The following is a 19,525-nucleotide window of genomic DNA, read 5'->3' as shown; positions in this document are numbered from 1 at the left end:
CTGAGGTAGGAGAATCGCTTGAACTGGGCAGGCAGAGGCTGCAGTGAGCCGAGATTGTGCCATTGCACTCCAGCCTGGGCAACAAGAGAGAAACTATCTCAAAAAAAAAAAAAAAAAGTGCAGCTGGGCATGGTGGCTCACGCCCGTAATCCCAACACTTTGGGAGGCTGAGGCAGGTGGATTGCTTGAGATCAGGATTTCGAGACCACCCTGCGCAACATTGTGAAACTCCATCTCCCAGGAAGAGGGGCAGCGCCAGGACCAGGAGAATGGGGCCTTGCTAAACTCAAGGTCAAGCAGGAGGCTGAGATTGCCACCTATCGCTGCCTGCTAGACAACGGCGAGGACTTCAATCTTGGTGATGCCCTGGGCAGCAGCAACTCCATGCAAACCATCCATAAGACCACCACCCCCCAGATAGCGGATGGCAAAGAGGTGTGTGAGACCAACGACACCAAAGTTCTGAGACATTAAGCCAGAAGAAGCAGGGTACACTTTGAGGAGCAGGAGGCCAATAAAAAGGTGAGAGGTAAAAAGAAAAAAAAAAAGAGAAAGAGAGAAACTCCATCTCTACAAAAAATACAAAAATTGGCCAGGCGCGGTGGCTCACGCCTGTAATCCCAGCACTTTGGGAGGCCGAGATGGGCAGATCACGAGGTCAAGAGATCGAGACCATCCTGGCTAACATGGTGAAACCCCGTCTCTACTAAAAATATAAAAAAATTAGCCGGGCATGGTGGCGGGCGCCTGTAGTCCCAGCTGCTCGGGAGGCTGAGGCAGGAGAACGGCTTGAACCCGGGAGGCAGAGCTTGCAGTGAGCCGAGACCGCGCCACTGCACTCCAGCCTGGGCGACAGAGCAAGACTCCGTCTCAAAAAAAAAAAAAAATACAAAAATTATCTGGGTCTGCCTGGGTGCAGTGGCTCACGCCTGTAATCTCAGCACTTTCGGAGGCTGAGGTGGGCAGATCACCTGATGTCAGGAGTACGAGACCAGCCTGGCCAACATGGTGAAACCCTGTCTATACTAAAAATACAAAAATTAGCTTGGTGTGATGGCACACGATCCTCATCCCAGCTGCTTGGGAGGCTGAGGCAGGAGAATTGCTTGAACCTGGGAGGCAGAGGTTGCAATGAGCCGAGATCATGCCACTGCACTCCAGCCTGGGCAACAGAGCGAGACTCCATCTGAAAAAAAAAATTAGCTAGGTGTGGTGGCACATGCCTACAGTCCCAGCTACTCAGGAGGCTGAGGTGGGAGGATCACTTGAGCTTGGTAGCTAGAGGTTGCAGTGAACCATGATCGCACCACTGCACTTCAGCCTGGGTAACAAAGTGAAACCCTGTCTCAAATAAACACATAAATAAAATAAAATAAGGCTGGGGGTGGTGGCTTACACCTGTAATCCTAGCACTTTGGGAGGCCCAGGCAGGCAGATCACGAGGTCAGGAGTTGGAGACCAGCCTGGCCAATATGGTGAAACCCCGTCTCCACTAAAAATATAAAAAATTAGCCCGGTGTGATGGAGCACGCCTGTAGTCCCAGTTACTCTGGAGGCTGAGGCAGGAGAATCACTTGAACCTGGTGGGTGGAGGTTGCAGTGAGCCGAGGTGTGCCACTGCACTCCACCCTGGGCAACAGAGCAAGACCCTGTCTCAAATAAATACATAAATAAAATAAAATAAGTCTGGGCATGGTGGCTCATGTCTGTAATCCCAGCACTTTGAGAGGCCGAGGTGGGTGGAAAACCTGAGGTCAGGAGTTCGAGACCAGCCTGACCAATATGGTGAAACTCTGTCTCTACTACAGTTACAAAAATTAGCTGGGCGTGGTGGGGTGCACCTGTAGTCCCAGCTACTCAGGAGTTGAGGCAGGAGAATCGCTCGAACCCAGGAGACAGAGGTTGCAGTGAGCTGAGATCGCGCCACTGCACTCCAGCCTGGGTGACAGAGCAAGACTCCATCTCAAAAATAAATAAATAAATAAATAAATAAAGTAAAATAAAAAATGTGCTACAATACTCAATGCTTATATGCAGAGTAGAGTTAGGTTCTAGACTGACATATTTAGTCAGAGTTCTCCAGAGAAACAGAACCAATAAGATATATTTAGAGAGCCGTAGAAGGTTTGTTAGGGGAGCTGGCTCACTTGATATGCTATCTGCAAGCTGGAAAATCAGGAAAGCTCGTGGTGTAATTCAGTCCCAGTCCAAGGCCAAAGGTCTAAGAACCAGGAACCAGGAGCTACGATGTCCAAGGGCAGGAGGATGATGAATGTCCTAGTTGAAGAAGAGAGAGGATTCTCACGTCCTTGACCTTTTTGTTTTATTCGGGGCCCTGTATATATTAGATAATGCCCCCCCCCACACCGCCACGTTCATTGAAGCTGGATCTTCTCTTCTTGGTCTACTGAGTCAAATGTTCATCTCTTCCAGAGACACCTCCCAGAGACACCCAGAAATAATGTTTCACCAGCTGTCTGGGCATCCCTCAAGCCAGTCCAGCTGACACACAAAATTAACCATCACAACCGAGATCACTATAAACACCTACATGAGGCCCGGTGCCATGTCTTTTGCCTGTAATCCCTGCACTTTGGGAGGCCAAGGCAGGTGGATCACTTGAGCCCAGGAGTTTCAGACCAGCTGGAGCAACATGGTGAAACCCCATCTCTACAAAAAATACAAGAAAATATTAGCCAGGTGTGGTGGTGTGTACCAGTGGTCCCAACTACTTAGGAGGATTGCTGATCACACTACTGCACTCCGTCTCAAAAATAAATAAATAAATAAATAAAAATAAAATAAAGTAAAATAAAAAATGTGCTACAATACTCAGTGCTTATATGCAGAGTAGAGTTAGGTTCTAGACTGATATAGTTAGTCAGAGTTCTCCAGAGAAACAGAACCAATACAATATATTTAGAGAGCCATAGAAGGTTTGTTAGGGGAGCTGGCTCACTCAATATGCTATCTGCAAGCTGGAAAATCAGGAAATTATTTATTTTTATTTATTTAAAGTATTTATTTTTGAGACCCTGTCAAACAGCAACAACAACAACAAAAAACACCACCATGATTGATAAATTTATTTTATTTATTTTATTTTTTTGAGACGGAGTTTCGCTCTTGTTGCCCAGGCTGGAGTGCAATGGTGCGATCTTGGCTCACCGCAACCTCTGCCTCCCGGGTTCAAGCCTCAGCCTCTCGAGTAGCTGGAACTACAGGCATGCACCACCACACCTGGCTAATTTCGTATTTTTAGTAGAGACGGGGGTTTCTCCATGTTGGTCAGGCTGGTCTCGAACTCCCGATCTCAGGTGATCCACCCACCTCAGCCTCCCAAAGTGCTGGGATTACAGGCGTGAGCCACCGAGCCCGGCCCAAATTTATTAATTTTTTTTTCCAAAACAGAATCTTGCTCTGTGGCCCAGGCTGGAGTGCAGTGGCATAATTTTGGCTCACTGCAACCTCCACCTCCCAGGTTCAAGTGATTCTCCTGCCTCAGCCTCCTGAGTAGCTGGGACTACAGGTGTATGCCACCACGCCTGGCTAATTTTTGTATTTTCAGTAGAGACGAGGTTTCGTCATGTTGGCCAGGCTGGTCTTGAACTCCTGACCTCGAGCTATCCACCTGCTTCAGCCTCCCAAAGTGTTGGGATTACAGGTGTGAGCCACCACGCCTGGCCTCCGTGAAAAAATTTTTGCTTCCATCAATATCCAATGTGGGCATTGTAAAGTCCTGTCTTACACCACATACTGCAGGATGTCTAGCATTCCTGGTTTCTGACCATTTAATGGTAGCGTTCCTCATTGATTGTGAAAACCAAAAATGTCCCTGCAGATTTCAAGAGCCCCTTAGGGCATGGTACCACCTTCTTGGGGGAATCCCTGGTCTAACTATGAAGCTCTCCAGCAAAGGGCAGAGCCCATAGCTTGGGTCTTTGGGACCCCATTGCTCTCTGATTCTTCTCCTTCCTCTCTCCCTGCTTGGACTCCTCTTCCTTTAACCCTTTTCCCTCCAGTGCTCCTTCCCTGCTTTTTTTTCTTCCCCATAGAAATAAACCTCAGGCCTGGCGCGGTGGCTCATGCCTGTAATCCCAGCACTTTGGGAGGCCGAGGTGTGCGGATCATGAAGTCAGGAGTTCGAGACCAGCCTTGCCAATATGGTAAAACCTTGTCTCTACTAAAAAATAAAAAAATACACCACGCCACGGGGCATGGTGGCATGTGCCTGTAGTCCCAGCTACTGGGGAGGCTGAGGCAGAAGAGTCACTGGAACCCGGGAGGCGGAGGTTGCAGAGAGCTGAGATGGCACCACTGCACTCCAGCCTGGGCGACAGAGCGAGACTCTGTCTCAAAAATAAAAAAAAAATAAAAAAATAAAGAAATAATCAAGCCTCAGTCCTCTTCATCTCCCTTTCACTGTGCCTCTCTGAGCCTCCCATGATATAGACGTAAAAGCCCCACATTTCAGCAGGAAAACTTAAATTTTATTTATTTATTTATCTATCTATTTTAGAGACAGAGTCTCTCTCTGTCACCCAGGCTAGAGTGCAATGGCACCATCTCAGCTCACTGCAACCTCTACTTCCCGGGTTCAAGCAATTCTGCCTCAGCCTCCTGAGGAGCTGGGATTACAGGTGCACACCACCACGCCCAGCTAATTTTTGTATTTTTAGTAGAGACAGGGTTTCATCATGTTGGTCAGGCTGGTCTTGAATTCCTGATCTCAGGTGATCTGCCCGCCTTGGCCTCCCAAAGTGCTGGGGTTACAGGCGTGAGCCACCACGCCTGGCCGAGGAAATTTAAATTTTATTTATTTTTTATTTTTATTTTATTTTGGTTTTCTTAGAGACAAGGTCTTAATCTGCTGCCCAGGCTGGAGTGCAGTGGTGCAATCATAGCTCATTGCAGCCTCCAAGTGACACCCCCCGCCACAGCGTGCTGAGTAGCTAGGACTACAGGCCTGCACCACCATAAGCTCCTAATTTTTTGTCGTCGTTGTTGCCCAGGCTAAGAAACTTGAATCTTTTTTTTTTTTTTTTTTTCTTTTTGAGACAGAGTCTCATTCTGTCTCCCAGACTGAGGTGGAGTTGTGAGATCTCGGCTCACTGCAACCTCCACCTCCCAGGTTCAAGCGATTCTCCTGCCTCAGCCTCTCAAGTAGCTGGGATTACAGACGCGTGCCACCATGCCCGGCTAATTTTTGTATTTTTAGTACAGACGGGGTTTCACCATGTTGGCCAGGATGATCTTGATCTCTTGACCTCGTGATCTGCGTGCCTTGGCCTCCCAAGGTGCTGGGATTACAAGAGTGAGCCACCGTGACCGGCCGAAACTTGAATCTTAATCCTGGCTTTTCCATTTATTAGCCGACCTGGACATGTGCCTGTGGAATAGAGCTGGTGGTTGATTGCATTGTGGTTGAGGCTTGACAGCCCCTGGCCCTGTGTCAAACTTGGAAATGTTCTAAGCTAGTTTCTAAGCCAGTTGTCTTCTCATCTTCCTGAGGGCAAAATTTATATTCTGATGGTAGCCTCTGCCTCCAAGTATGAGTGTTGCCACAAGAGGCGCAAAGTAGACCTTCAATAAACTTGTGCTCCTTGGCTCTTCATTTAGAGGAGTGCCTTGTATCAGGAGCTGCACAAGCACCAACTCTGAGATCAGCCGTGCCATGAGCCCACCTCTCTGGGACGCAGAACTTAGTGCCTTTGGGAGAACATGTCTGGAACTTCTAAAAGGTCAGCCAGTGGAAAAATCACCGAATTTGCCTCTAAATCCAACTGCAAGATTAGCTAGCCGCCCGGTTACAGTGTTCTCTTTGGTTTCTTTCTTCAGTGTCTCACTTTTACTATGGTCCTGGTTTTAGTGTCTCTGCTGTACCCTGCCTTTCTGGATCCTGATCCTGACACTTGGCTACTTGGCTACTGATTTATTTCCCTTTTGCTTTGGCCTGGTTTTGGCTTTGGCCTATCTATAATCTTTTTTTTTTTAGACAGAGTCTCACTCTTTTCGCCCAGGCTGGAGTGCAGTGGCTCAATCTCGGCTCACTGCAACCTCCGCCTCCTGGGTTCACGCCATTCTCCTGCCTCAGCCTCCCGAGTAGCTGGGACTACAGGTGTGTGCCACCATGCCCAGGTAAGTTATTTTTAGTAGAGACAGGGTTTCACCATGTTGGCCAGGATGGTCTCGATCTCTTGACTTTGTGATCTGCCCACCTCGGCCTCCCAAAGTGCTGGGGTTACAGGCGTGAGCCACCATGCCTGGCCGAGGTTTTTTTTTTTTTTTTTTTTTTTTTTTTTTTTTAATTGTGTATTATGTAACATTAGGCAAAATTATTCAAAGTCAATAGCTTTTTATCCAAGGGATTCCATGTTGTGATGTTTTCCACTGTCCCTCAGGGTCACTTTAGATCCTCTAAAGAGCTGGAGTCTAAAGATTTATCTTCAAGTTAGCCCTTTTTAACGAAACTGATGCTTATTTTAATCCAGTTGTCCCATCAGCCCATAATTTTTTTATTTTGGCTTCTGTCATCTCCTTTTAATATGGATATACTGACGAAGACTTGAAAATTCACCAAGAATCTTTGGGATCTAATTTCTTCAACCAATTCACTTTAGGGTCATCTTTACTGTAGGTGGTGGATCTGCCTGGTTCTCAATTCAACACCCTGGAAGAAGAAAGGCATTGCTTACTGTTATAGAGTATATCAAACTAAGCACTCTGTGACACCTATACAAATACTGTATCAATAGAAATACCAGGTTAAACAAGCACAAGCTCAAGAAAACCAATGATGCCAGATACTGAATTTCTATAGCACTGACCTTTGAACACCTTAGCAAGAGTAAACTGCTGGGTGCAGATGCCATGCAGTGCAAGATCTTTTTTTTTTTTTGAAACAGGGTCTTGCTCTGTTGCCCAGGCTGGATTGCAGTGGCATGATAATGGCTTACTGCAGCCTTGACCACCCAGGCTCAAGTGATCCTCCCACCTCTCAGCCTCCCAAGTAGCTGGAACCACAGCCATATGCCACCACGTTCAGCTAATTTGTAGAGACAGGGTCTCCCTGTGTTGCCCAGGCTGGTCTTGAACTCCTGGCCTCAGGTGATCCTCCTGCCATGGCCTCCCAAAGTGTTGGGATTACAGGCATGAGCCACTGCACCTGGCCTATCTATGATCTTTGATCTAAAATTCCAGCTTCTGGCCAGGTGCAGCGGCACACATGTAATCCTAGCACTTTGGGAGGCCGAAGCAGGTGGATCACTTGAGGCCAGGAGTTCAACACCAGCCTGGCCAACGTGGTAAAACCCCGTCTCTACTAAAAATACAACATTAGCTGGGCGTGGTGGCACATGCCTGTAATCCCAGCTACTCGGGAGGCTGAGGCAGGAGAATCGTTTGAGCCCAGGAAGTGGAGGTTGCAGTGAGTCGATCTTGCCACTGCACTTAAGCCTGGGTAACAGACTGGAACTCTGTCTCAAAAAAAAAAAGAATGGAGTCCTGATACATGCTACAACATGGATGACCCTCAAAACATTAGGCTAAGTTGAAAGAAATCTCAAAAGACCACATATTGTATGATTCCATTTAGATAAAATGTCGATAAAAGGCAAATCCATAGAGACAAAAAGTAGACTAGTGGGTGTCAGGGGCTGGAGGAAGGATGGGGAGTGACTTTAAATGGGCATAAACTTTCTTCCTGAAGTGATGAAATGTTCTAAAATTAGATAGTGGTGATGGTTGCACAACTCTTTGTACTGAAGACCATTCAGTTGCGCACTTTAAATGGGCGAATCTTATGGTATATAAATTATATCTCAATAAAAAGGTGGGTTCTGGCCAGGCGTGGTGCCTCACGCCTGTAATTCCATCACTTTGGGAGGCTGAAGTGGGCGGATGACGAGGTCAGGAGTTCGAGACCAGCCTGGCCAAAATGGCGAAACCCCCGTCTCTACTAAAAATAAAAAAATTAGCCGAATGTGGTAGCGCAAGCCTGTAGTCTCAGCTACTCGGGAGGCTGAGGCAGAAGAATTGCTTGAACCCAGAAGGTGGAGGTTGCAGTGAGCCGGGATCATGCTACTGAACTCCAGCCTGGGCGACAGAGCAAGACTACGTCTCAAAAAAAAAAAAAAAAAAAAAGGGTTCCAGCCTAGGTAACATGGTGAAACCTCCTCTCTACAAAAAATACAAAAAATTAGCTGGGCATGGTGGCACACACCTGTAGACCTAGCTACCAGGGAGGCTGAGGTAGGAGGATCATCTGAGCCCAGCAGCTTCAGGCTGCAGTGAGCTATGATTATGCCACTTTACTCCAGCCTGGGCAACAGAGTGAGACTCTGTCTCAAAAACAAAAACAAACACAAGATGGATTTATTTATTTATTTATTTATTTATTTATTTAAAAAAAAGAACTAAATCTGGCCGGGCGGGGTGGCTCACACCTGTAATCCCAGCACTTTGGGAGGCCGAGGTGGGTGGATCACGAGGTCAGGAGATTGAGACCATCCTGGCCAACATGGTGAAACCCCGTCTCTACTAAAAATACAAAAAAAATTAGCCGAGTGTGGTGGTGTATGCCTGTAGTCCCAGCTACTCAGGATGCTGAGGCAGGAGAATCTCTGGAACCCGGAGGGAGAAGGTTGCAGAGAGCTGAGATCGCACCACTGCACTCCAGCCTGGGCTACAGAGTGAGACTCCGTCTCAAAAACAAACAAACAAACAAAAATAATAAAATTTTACTAGCTCAAGGACATTTGATAAAGTAAGTGAAACTTCTTTCAACTTAACAAAAACTTATTAGCCATGTCAGGCATGCTTGCTAATGCCTATGAGCTATGTAAAAGCCTACAAAAAGGTTTCTGGTTGGAGACCTAAGAAAATGTATTTTTTTTGTTGTTTGTTTGTGTTTTTGAGAAGAAGTCTTGTTCTTGTCACCCAGGCTGGAGTGCAATGGGGCGATCTCAGCTGACTGCAACCTCTGCCTCGTGGGTTCAAGCAATTCTCTTGCCTCAGCCTCCCGAGTAGCTGGGATTACAGGCACCTGCCACCACGCCCGGCTAATTTTTGTATTTTTAGTAGAGATGAGGTTTCACCATGTTGTCCAGGCTGGTCTTGAACGCCTGACCTCAGGTGATCTCCTGCCTTGGCCTCCCAAAGTGCTGGTTTTATAGGTGTGAGCCACTGCACCTGGCCAATATGTATTTGTTTTAAACTACAAAAACTTAACAATTAAAATTAATAAAATGCTAACAAATTATAATGGTATGTCAACCAACTGATAAAACTCATCTCATATAAAATTTGGCTGGGTGTGGTGGCTCATGCCTGTAATCCCAGTACTTTGGGAGGCCAAGGCAGGTGGATTACCTGAGGTTAGGAGTTTGACACCAGCCTGGTCAACGTGGTGAAACCCCGTCTCTAATAAAAATACAAAAATTAGCTGGGCGTGGTGGCGGGCACCTGTAATCCCAGCTACTTGGGAGGCTGAGGCAGGAGAATTGCTTGAACCCAGGAGGCAGAGGTTGCAGTGAGCCAAGATCAAGCCACTGCTCCAGGCCTGGGCAACAGAGTGAGACTCCATCTCAAAAAAACAAGCAAACTCATCTCATACAAAACTAATATATATACACATAGATTAATATAGTATGAGATGTGGGCATATTTCATGTTTGACAGGATATCAGGTGAGACTTCCACAAGCCAGGATTATGAAGGTTGTAGACCAGGACAGCTGCCTCACCCAGCCAATTCTTCCTTTCTTTAAAGTGAGATTTTTCTTGAGGCTTCTATAGTCCTTTCTGGCAATCTTGCTCTTGCCTGGGCACCCAAGTTCCTCAGATACATCAATAATAGATAGTGTTGAAGTTTTTGCCTCCCAGAAAGCAACATCTTTCTCAGTGTATGCAAGTAGCTGGGTGACAAAGAAAGTGTGTCATCTTACACCACTCCATAGAGGAGCCCTAGACCCTACCATACAAGGAGCCTGGTTCTAGAAATAGCACTTACTGTGTTGTATTTATTCACGTGTCCCCTATTAAACAACTGTGCTCCCTGAGAACTGGGATATCTCATTTACTCTCTTTTTTTTTCTTTTTTTTTTTAAGGTTACAGTATGTGGTATTCCCTGTTGGCCTCTCATCCAAGTACTAACCAGGCCTGACCCGGGTTAACTTCTGAGATCAGATGAGATCAGGCGCGTTCACAGTGGTAGGCCCATGGACTCATTTACTTTTGAATCCTAAGGTCTGGCACAACTCTAGACACATGCTCTGTGTTCAAAAAGAGATTTATTTTTTCTTTTCTTATTTATTTATTTATTTATTTATTTAGAGACAGAGTCTCACTCTGTCACCCAGGCTGGAGTGCAGTGATGCGATCTCGGCTCACTGCAAGCTCCGCCTCCCGGGTTCAAGCAATTCTCCTGCCTCAGCTTCCCAAGTAACTGGGAATACAGACGCCTGCCACCACGCCCAGCTAATTTTTTGTATTTTTAGTAGAGACGAGGTTTCATCATATTGGCCAGGCTGGTCTCGAACTCCTGACCTTGTGATCCGCCAGCCTTGGCCTCCCAAAGTGCTGGGATTACAGGCGTGAGCCACTGCACAAGGCCAAAAAGAGATTTCTTAATTGGTAAATTATTTTTGTTTATATACTGTTCATGGAGATAAGCACCACGTCCTTGGGTTTTTGTTTTCATGTCATTCTAAATTTCAATCCTCCTTGGAAAAGAAAAGAAAAGTGTTACAACATCACTATTGGCCAATCATCGTAGTAATAATTGATTTATGCAAGAATCATTAGGTCGGGCACGGTGGCTCACGCCTGTAATCCCAGCACTTTGGGAGGCCAAGGCGGGCGGATCACGAGGTCAGGAGATCGAGACCATTCTGGCTAACACGGTGAAACCCCGTCTCTACTAACAATACAAAAAGATTAGCCGGGCATGGTGGCCGGCGCCTGTGGTCCCAGCTACTCCGGAGGCTGAGGCAGGAGAATGGCGTGAACCCAGGAGGCGGAGCTTGCAGTGAGCAGAGATCCCACCATTGCACTCCAGCCTGGGCAACAGAACAAGACTCAATAGCCCCCCACCAAAAAAAAAAAAAAAAAAAGAAAAGAAAATAATCAATAAATGCTAAAAGGTTTGAATGAAAGTTGGAGGATTACACAGTTATTGACACAGTCTCAAAGTGCTTCACACATAATACTTATTGTATTTCATTTTTTGAGAAGGAGTTTCGCTCTTGTCGCCCGGCTGGAGTGCAATGGCACCATCTCTGCTCACTGCAACCTCTGCCTCCTGGGTTCAAGTGATTTTCCCACCTCGGCCTCCTGAGTCACTGGGATTACGGGCACCAGCCACCACGCCAGGCTAATTTTTGTATTTTTTAGTAGAGATGGGGTTTCACTATGTTGGCCAAGCTGGTCTCCAACTCCTGACCTCAGGTGATCAGGCCGTCTTGGCCTCCCAAAGTGCTGGAATTACAGGCATGAAAAACTGTGCCCGGCTACATAATACTTATTTTACAAAGAGAAAATATTAACTTTGCCGTGAAGACAGCTGGTGGACATCATCTCAACCAATGATCAAAATTAACATCCCCAGTAACACACTGACATCATAGGTCTCCTGCTATGATGCACTAAGAATAGCACCGCATTACTTGCGGGGTATTCCTGCCACAAATGCACAAACTGAATCTAGTCCTGAGAAAAGCAACAGATGTTCCCAAACTGAGGGACATTCTGCAGAACCGACTCCTCAAAAATGTCAAGGCTAGGCCGGGCTAGGTTAGCTAATAGTATTGTAAGAAGGTGAATTTTCTGATTTTAATCGTCTTACTGTGGTTATGTTCCCACATAATTCCTTGTTTTTAGGAAATACATGCAAAGTGTTTAGAGGCTGGGTGTGGTGGCTCATGCCTATAATCCCAGTGCTTTGGGAGGTCAAGGCAGGAGTTTGAGAGCTCAGGAGCTCGAGACCAGCCAGGGCAATATAGTGAGACTTCTTCTATGCAAAAAAACACACAAAAAACAAAACTTACCTGGGTATGGTTGCACACACCTGTACTCCCAGCTTCTTGGGAGCCTGAGGTGGGAAAATTGTTGGAGCCCAGGAGGTTGAGGCTGCAGTGAGCCATGATCATACCATTGTACTCAAGTCTGGGCAACAGAACAAGACCCTATCTCAAGAAAAAAAAAGTGTTTGGAGGTAAAGGGGCAGTGTTTCTGCAGCTTACTCTCAAATGTTTCAGAAAAAATATAGATACAGTGAGAATGATAAAGCAAATGTGATAAAATGTTAACATTTGGGGAATGTGGGTGAAGGTTGTATGGGAACTCCCTCTACTATTCTTGCAAGTTCTTGCAAGAATAGTTCTTGCAAGAATAGTACAATTATGCAAAAAAGTTACAAAATATTATAATATCTTCTGCCTCTGGACACTAAAGCTATTATGAGATGTTTTCTGTGGCACTAAGGGAATCTGGTAAGCCCATGAAAGCCAGTCAGAAGGGTTTTGAGTCAGTAGAATTCCCTACCCTTTATCTGTTCTCTCTGCAAGGCCCACCCTGGGCCTAATGACTTTTGCATGGGTCTAGATAAATTAGATTTATATGTAGTATGACTTTATAAATTCCATATGTTAAAATGTATATCTGGCTACATACATTGAAAAAAATAATAGTGCGGAGGCTGGGTGCAGTGACTCATGACTGTAATCCTAGTGCTTTGGGAGGCCAAGGTGGGTGGATCATGAGGTAAGGAGTTTGAGACCAGTCTGGGCAACATGGTGAAACCCCTTCTCTACTAAAATTACAAAAAAAATTAGCTGGGCGTGGTGGCAGGTGCCTGTAATCCCAGCTACCCGGGAGGCTCAGGCAGGAGAATTGCTTGAACCCGGGAGACAGATTGCAGTGAGCTGAGACCGTGCCACTGCACTCCGGCCTAGGCAACAGAGTGAGACTCTGTCTCAAAAAAAAAAAAAAAAATGGCTTAAATGTGATAGAAGTTTAGTTTCTCACTCAAATAACAGAATTCAGATGGTCATTCCAGGGCTGGTATGGGGTCCCCTAATCATCAGACACTCAAGACGCCTCTAATTTTCTTCTTGTTTTTAGAGACAGAGTCTTGCTCTGTTGCCAAGGCTGGAGTGCAGTGGCATGATCTTGGCTCACTGCAACCTCCACCTCCCAGGCTCAAGTGATCCTCCCACCTTTGCCTCCCCACTAGCTGGGATTACAGGTGTGTGCCAACCCACCTGGCTCATTTTCGTATTTTGTATTATTATTATTTTTTTTAGTAGAGATGGGGTTTCACCATGTTGGCCATGCTGGTATTGAACTCCTGGCCTCAAGTGACCTGCCTGCCTCAGCCTTCCAAAGTGCTGGGATTATAGGCGTGAGCCACTGTCCCCGACACCTCTAGTTTTTTTTGTTTGTTTGTTTTTGTTTTTGAGAAGGAGTCTCGCTTTTGTTGCCCAGGCTAGAGTGCAATGGTGCGATCTCAGCTCACTGCAACCTCCGTCTCCTGGGTTCAAGCGATTCTCCTGCCTCAGCCTCTCAAGTAGCTGGGGCTACAGGTGTGTGCCACCATGCCCAGCTGATTTTTTGTATTTTTAGTAGAGACAGGGTTTCAACATGTTGGCCAGGCTGGTCTCAAACTCCTGACCTCAGGTGATCCACCCACCTTGGCCTCCCAAAGTGCTGGGATTACAGGTGTGAGCCACCACACCCAGCCGACACCTCTAGTTTTAACGCTCTGATGTGCTTAGCACACGGCCTCATGATCCAAGCTGGTTGCTCAAGCTCCAGACTGCACATCCATATTCTACCCAGCAGAAAATAGGAAGGAGCAAAAAAGAGTGCCCATAACTCTTTTTAAAGGACATTTTTTGGACAATGCACACAATAATTTTGATTGCAACTCTCTGTTCCAGGACAATTTCTTTTTTGTTTTTGTTGTTTTTTGTTTTTTTGTTTTTTTGTTTTTGAGACGGAGTTTTGCTTCTTGTTGCCCAGGCTGGAGTGCAATGGTGCGATCTTGGCTCACTGCAACATCTGCCTCCCTGGTTCAAGCGATTATCCTGCCTCAGCCTCCAGAGTAGCTGGGATTACAGGCATGAGCCACCATGCTGGACTAATTTTGTATTTTTAGTAGCGATGGTGTTTCTCCATGTTGGTCAGGCTGGTCTTGAACTCCTGACCTCAGGTAATCTGCCTGCTTCAGCCTCCCAAAGTGCTAGGATTACCGGTGTGAGCCACCGTGCCTGGCCTGTTCCAGGACAATTTCTAACTGCAAGACAGGCTGTGAATTGTAGTTTGGGCAGCCATGTTCCATCTGAAAATCAAGAAGGGAGAGAATGGATATTGGGGCGTGTAACAAACCTGTGTTCCAATGCATGATAAAAGGAATCAGTAAGAAAAATCTTGCAATTATGACTGAAGTGACAGTATAGAGATCACCTGGTGGCATAAAGGAGATTTGGAGGTGGGTGGTCTAGGACATGTGATCAGAGACAGGAGATGTTTTCAAAGAGGAGAAGAAAATGGGAACAACCCTAAAGATGCCCTGGAAGGTAGTAACAAAAGACAGGTGAGAGTTCTGGGTAAGAGCTGTAATTCAGTAAGTGATTAAGACTTTAGAAGAGCTGGGTGAGGTGGTTCATGCCTATAATCCAGGTACTTTGGGAGGCTGAGGTGGGAGGATTGCTTGAGCCCAGAGTTCAAGAACAGCCTGGGCAACATGGCAAAACCCTGTCTCTACAGAAAATACAAAAATCAACTGGGCATGGTGGCATGCACCTAGTCCTAGCTACTCAGGAAGCTGAGGCAGGAGGATTGCTTGAGACTGGGAGGTGGAAGGTACAGTGAGCTGACATCACACCACTGCACTCCAGCCTGGGCAACAGAGTTAGACCCTGTCTCATTAAAAACAAAAACAAAAACAAAAACAAAAAAACTGTAGCTGAATAGGGAGAAAGGGAAGGGAAGGAAAACAGGATAAGTAAGAGACAAGGAAGAAAGTGGCCGGGCGCGGTGGTTCATGCCTGTAGTCCCAGTACTTTGGGAGGCCAAGGTGGGCGGATCACCTGAGGTCAGGAGTTTTAAACCAGCCTGGACAACATGGTGAAACCCCTTCTATACTAAAAATACAAAAATTAGCTGGGCATGGTGGTGCACGCCTGCAGTCCCAGCTACTTGGGAGGCTGAGGTGGGAGAATTGCTTGAACCCAGGAGGCGGAGGTTGCAATGAGCCGAGATCACGCTAATGCACTGCAGCGTGGGCAACAGAGGGAGACTCTGTCACAAAAAACAAACAAACAAACAAACAAAAAACAGGAAGAAAGAAATAGAGGACCCAGTGAGGGATAGAACGGGAATAACAGGAGGCTCAATTTCAGCCCTGCTTGATGCTGGCTCTTTGGTCCCTGGAACTGTGGCCTCTCACTTTGTAAGAATTCCAGTGAGGGTAGCTTTATTTGGTGTAAAGAACCATTATCCACTTCCTAGCATCTTAGTGTTGGAAACTCTCCTGACTTCACATAAAGACTTTAGATAACAAAATCAGGTGGGCAAACATGGTACAAGGGCCAGAAAAAAAAATTAGGCCCCATTTAAAAGAAATCCAACTGTGTGCAGATACGAATGTTAATAATGACTGATAAATCAACCCATAGCTTTGCTGCTGTCTTCTGGGACACCGAAGCTATTATGGGAAGGTTTATTGTGGCTCTGACGAGGTCTGGTGAATACTGTGAAAACTGGTCACGAGGCTTTTGAGTCAACAGATTGTTTTTTAAAGGAGTTCTTTAAAAAACTGCCTTACATGCAATGAACAGTTGGCTCCTTTCTTGTGAGGCGAATCTTTACCTTTGGTCAAGACTATGGAAGGTCTGTTGTGGCTCTGATGAGGTTTGGTGAAAACAGTGAAAGCTGCTTACCAGGCTTTTGAGTCAATAGATTTTTTTTTTTTTAAGTTCTGGGGTACAAGTGCAGGTTTGTTACTAGGTAAACTTGTGTCATGGGGTTTTGTTGTACATATTATTTTGTCACCCAAGTTTTAAGCCTAGTAGCCATTAGTTATTTTTCCCAATCCTCTCCTTCCTCCCACCCTCAACCCTCTGAAAGTCCCCAGTGTGTGCTGTTCCCTTCTATGTGTCTGTGTGTTCTCATCACGTAGCTCCCACTTTTAAGTGAGAGCATGCAGTATTTGGTTTTCTGTTCCTGTGTTAGTTTGCTAAGAATAATGGCCTCCAGCTCCATCCATGTCCCTGCAAAGGTCATGATCTTGTTCTTTTTCACCGCTGCATCTTTGCTTTTTTAGGCTCCTTAAACAAACTGTCTTGCATCCAATAAATACTTGGCTCCCTTCTTGTGAAGAGAATCATAAGGGATATTTTTACCTTTCGGTCAAGCCTATAGGGCAAAGAGATGAGTTAGGTTAAAACATGCACCTGAAGGTTCTGAGGTTTGCTCAAAGCACTTCGTTTGTAGTTAAAAAAAAAAGTTTACATTAAAGCATCCTTGAGCTGGAAGGGACCCTTTTCTTTGGGTATAAATCTTTCTTTTTCTTTTCTGTTTTTTTTTTTTTTTTTTTTTTTTTTTAAGACAGATCCTTGCTCTGTCGCCCAGGCTGGAGTGCAGTGGTGCAATCTTGGCTCACTGCAACCTCTGCTTCCTGGGTTCAAGCTATTCTCATGCCTCAGTCTCCCAAGTAGCTGGGATTACAGGTGCACACCACCACACCCAACTAATTTTTGTTCTTTTCTTTTTTTGAGACAGAGTTTCGTTCTTGTTGCCCAGGCTGGAGTGCAATGGTGCGATCTCAGCTCACTGCAACCTCCGCCTCCCAGGTTCAACCAATTTTCCTGCCTCAGCCTCCCAAGTAGCTGGGATTACAGGCATGTGCCACCACGCCTGGCTAATTTTGTAGTTTTAGTAGAGATGGAGTTTCTCCATGTTGGTCAGGCTGGTCTTGAACTCCCGACCTCAGGTGATCCACCTACCTTGGCCTCCCAAAGTGCCGGGATTATAGGTGTAAACCACCGCGCTCGACTTCTTTTCTGTTTTTTTTTTTTTTGAGATGGAGTCTCACTCTGTCGCCCAGGCTGGAGTGCAGTGGCATCATCTTGGCTCACTGAAACCTCCGTCTATCGGGTTCAAGCAATTCTCCTGCCTCAGCCTCCCGAGTAGCTGGGATTACAGGCGTCTGTCACCATGCCCAGCTAATTTTGTATTTTTAGTAGAGGTGGGTTTTTGCCATGTTGGCCAGGCTGGGCTCAAACTCCTGACCTCAGGTGATCCACCTACCTTGGCCTCTAAGAAGTGCTGGGATTACAGGCATGAGCCACCGTGCCAGGCCAATTTTTGTATTTTTAGTAGAGGTGGGGTTTCACCATGTTGGCCAGGCTGGTCTCCAACGCCTGACCTCAGGTGATCCACCCACCTCGGCCTCCCAAAGTGCTGAGATCACAGGTGTGAGCCACTGCACCCGGCTGGGTATAAATATTTCTACAGCAGGCTGGAGAGACTGGAGTTTGCTTTGTTTACAGAAATCTGTTCCACCCCACTCATGAGAACTTCACGATTGTAGACACTTGCCTGTGCCAATAATTTCAAAATCTAAAACTGGTGGGGTTTTTGCAAGTTTTGCAAAATATTTTGCAAATCTGGATCTGAGTGCCTTTGAATGGTTTAGGCTGAGACAGTGGGGGCTGCGGCCTAGGACCTATAGTCACTCCCAGGACATGACTCCCCTGAGTCCTCAAATGGTTCTTTAGAGTGCGGACAGGAGACCAAGATGTTAACCAAAGCAGTGAAAACGCAATGAGAATGTTCTGGTGTCTCTGAGTGTATACCCGAGCATTGTGATCAAACGAACTGCTTGGCCAATTAAAAACACACTGAAAGCAACATTTTTGTTTCGCAACATATGAGAGAGCAGGTTGCCAAGTACTTGGTTATAATGTGGAATCCATAAAAATAAATCCTGCCCTTTGTCACTTTCTTCATACTGGATTAACCCTATAGCATCAGAAATGGCACAAAAGAATTACATACTCAAGTCATTGGCACTTGGAATTCTCCTTCTTTGCAGTGACTTTCTGTAAAAATGACAAACCAGTTTTCAGTTTCAGTTTTCTCTTCTGTATGTAACTGGCCCATAGGTAGAAAGTGTCAGAAACCTTATTGAATTTTTCTACTGAAGAGGTACCTGCTGGAGACAAAAATTAAAGTTAAATTAACTAGAACAGAAAATGCCTAAGGGTTATTTTCTTCCTTTAAAGTGAAATTTGACTTATAATTAAAACACACTTTGTTTTGTAAGAAGAAAGACATTAGGGGATACTTTTTTTTTCTTCATAGCTGGTTCTTAGCCAAAATCTTCATCACTCGCTCTTCTTCTCTCCCTCCTTCTTTTTTCTTTTTCTTTTCTTTTCTTTTTTTTTTTTTTTGAGACAGAGTCTCGCTCTGTCCCCCAGGATGGAGTGCAGTGGCGCGATCTCGGCTCACTGCAACCTCTGCCTCCTGGGTTCAAGCAATTCTCCTGCTTCAGCCTCCTGAGTAGTTAGGATTACAGGCATGCGTCATCACGCCCGGCTAATTTTTTTTTTTTTTTTTGTATTTTTAGTAGAGATGGGGTTTCACCATAGTGGCCAGGCTGGTCCTGAACTCCTGACCTTGTGATCCACCTGCCTCGGCCTCCCAAAGTGCTGGGATTACAGGCGTGAGCCACCATGCCTGGCCTTTCTTTCCTTCTTTTTTTCTCTCTTTCCCTCCCTCCCTCCCTCTACCCCTCCTTCCCTCTACCCCTCCTTCCCTCTCTCTCTCTTTTTTTGAGAGAGAGTCTTGCTCTGTCACCCAGGCTGGAGTGCAGTGGTGCAATCTTGGCTCACTGCAACCTTCGCCTCCTGGGTTCAAGCCATTCTCCTGCTTCAGCCTCCCGAGTAGCTGTGACTACAGGCGCCCGCCACTACGCTCAGCTAATTTGTGTATTTTTAGTAGAGATGGGGTTTCACCATGTTGGCCAGGCTGGTCTTGAACTCCTGACCTCAGGTGATCCGCCTGCCTCGTCCTCCCAAAGTGCTGGGATTACAGGTGTGAGTCACTGCACCTGACCCTCTTTCTTTCTTTCTTTCGTTAGAAGAGTGAAATCCTTACTTATTGAGGTGAAGGAAATTTAGACTATGTAGTCCAGTGTTTCCCTTTGATGGATAAGAAGGGCCAGATTCAGTCATGAGCCAAAGGTCTCGTGGACCAAGGTCTAAGTCACCTCTAAACCTGGTGCTTTCTGCTTTCCCACGACATCTTAACACCTCTGGAGACCACGCTCACCACGTGAGAATTCGTCACCGAACCCTGTGCTTCCTGCTGTCTTTGCTGAATGAAAAGCTCCGCTCTGAACCTTCACTGATGTAGAAATAGGAAGTTGGTCTTGTGGAGCCTAAGTGCCATTCGAGTTGCAGTAGGACCTAGGATGAAAATGTCCTCCGACATAATATCCTATTTTAGTACTGATCTCCTG

The 19,525-nt window shown here is 46.1% G+C and overlaps 1 long non-coding RNA gene and 1 other non-coding gene across 2 annotated transcripts; both read right to left on the bottom strand.

The window, feature by feature from the left end:
• Window positions 1–3,073: 3,073 nt before the first annotated feature.
• LOC134760576 (uncharacterized) lies at window positions 3,074–18,757 on the bottom strand. The gene is made up of 2 exons (XR_010138344.1): window positions 18,061–18,757; window positions 3,074–6,670 (listed from the first exon to the last, which is right to left on the bottom strand). It is a non-coding gene; the product is annotated as an uncharacterized LOC134760576 (long non-coding RNA).
• LOC112129794 (small nucleolar RNA SNORA8) lies at window positions 6,742–6,880 on the bottom strand. The gene has a single exon (XR_002912147.1). It is a non-coding gene; the product is annotated as a small nucleolar RNA SNORA8 (small nucleolar RNA).
• Window positions 18,758–19,525: the final 768 nt, after the last annotated feature.

Source organism: Pongo abelii, chromosome 19, assembly GCF_028885655.2.
Source record: "Pongo abelii isolate AG06213 chromosome 19, NHGRI_mPonAbe1-v2.0_pri, whole genome shotgun sequence".
Classification (NCBI taxonomy): Eukaryota; Metazoa; Chordata; class Mammalia; order Primates; family Hominidae; genus Pongo; species Pongo abelii.
The sequence above is the reverse complement of the archived record's forward strand: the minus strand, read 5'-3'. Positions and strand labels throughout refer to the sequence as shown.